Source organism: Lactuca serriola, chromosome 5 (genome assembly GCF_051521515.1).
Source record: "Lactuca serriola cultivar US96UC23 chromosome 5, Lser_US96UC23_V15, whole genome shotgun sequence".
Taxonomy (NCBI): Eukaryota; Viridiplantae; Streptophyta; class Magnoliopsida; order Asterales; family Asteraceae; genus Lactuca; species Lactuca serriola.
This window is the reverse complement of record NC_136412.1, coordinates 264,896,621-264,898,288: the sequence shown is the minus strand read 5'-3', so window position 1 is coordinate 264,898,288 and position 1,668 is coordinate 264,896,621.

Here is a 1,668-nt window from a genome sequence, read left to right as displayed (position 1 = left end):
ATGGAGCCAACAGTGAGAATGTGTTTGATTTTTAGCAAAAAGCATGGGCCATGCCAAAAACACATGGTCGTGACAAATGGCCATGCCAAAAACACATGGGCAAAAGGCATGGGCATGCCAAAAACGCATGGCCTCATGGTATGCACGTGAACTTTAATTAAAAGAGCAGAAGAACGTCATTTGAAGAGAGAACGGTTTTTGGGAGCAGTTTCTGGCGATCTAGGGCAATTTTGGGAGAATTCTTGGAGTTTTTGAGGAGACTTAATCATTGCAAACATTTGGATTTCATTTTTGTAAGCATTAAACATTTCAATTCCATCATTTTTCTTGTTTGATTTGTTCTTAGCCATGTGTGGCTAAGAAACCCTAGTTTCTAGTTCTTGTTCAAAACATGTTGATTGCTTGACTTGAAGCATATGATTTGATGTTTGATTTGTGATTTTATTCTAGTGATTATGTTTTTGTTTAAACTAGAATCCTTGAATTTGATTTGTGTTTGATTGGCCACTTTCATGAATCGAATTCTTGTGCAGTTAATTAAATTTTAAGGCACCTAATCGTTCTATTAAGTTAATAATTGATAACAAGCAATAAGTTTTCTTATTGTAAAACATATATCACATGTTTTCACACTTCCGAGCGTATGAGAAGAAATGAACATTGTTGGGAAGCTTGTACAAAACTTAATGCAGTTTTTCAATACAATCTAAGAGTGTGTTTAGGTTGAATTAGTAAAGCTAGGTCTAGTCAAAGAGCGTGTTCTGGTTAGATAATTTGGCAAGCGAAAGGTGTTAGAGCGTGTTAATATCTTTCAGTACTAACTTAGAATAGCAATCATGAATTACATCAAGTCATAATCAAGTTGAACAGCAACATTGAGAACTAGAACTGGAAGCACTTTTACAATTTGTTTACAAATCTGTTTTATTTTGTGCATGTTTTTAAAGTAGATTGTTATTTTCATTATTTGACTTTTTGCAAACAAAACCCCCATTTGTGACCAAAGTACCTTGTGCAAAAAGGTATAGACTTTTGTCCCGTGTTTCTGTGGTTCGACCCTGCTTGCCTTGTACTACTTTTTAATGCATTAAAGCAGTGTATTTGGAGTCTATTGTACCCCTTCATTTGTTGGGTTTGACACCCCTAACATGATGTAAAAAGAAAATGAGAAAAAAAGTTCTTTTCTATAAGAAGGAAGGAAAAGGGATTGAATCCGGTCGGATTATGAGGGAGGGATATAAAAATCGATTTAGGTTTTCGATTTCCATAGGTGAACAAATTGACGAGTTCCACCTTCAAAGTTTGATTTTCGATTTAGGGTTCTGATTTTCAGTTCATTGAACAAATCCTAGCCGGAATTGAAACATAGTCTTCTTTAGTCATAAATTCATCAAACAAAATGTAGCCAAAATCAAACTCTAAATCATCTTCTTTAAAATTGAACCCCAAACCCTAGATTTAGAAATCAAATTTCCAAGATGCAAGGACTGGTCGCTGGAAAATTCACTCTTGGTAGGAAAAACTGACCGGAATATTCATGCTTAACGGAAACATTTTTGGCCGAAAAGGACGTAGGGAACAAAAAACCCCATAATATCTACTCATATCAACACTTTTTTAAACAATGCTAATAAGTTCAGTGGCATATCAAAGACAAAAATAAGTTAT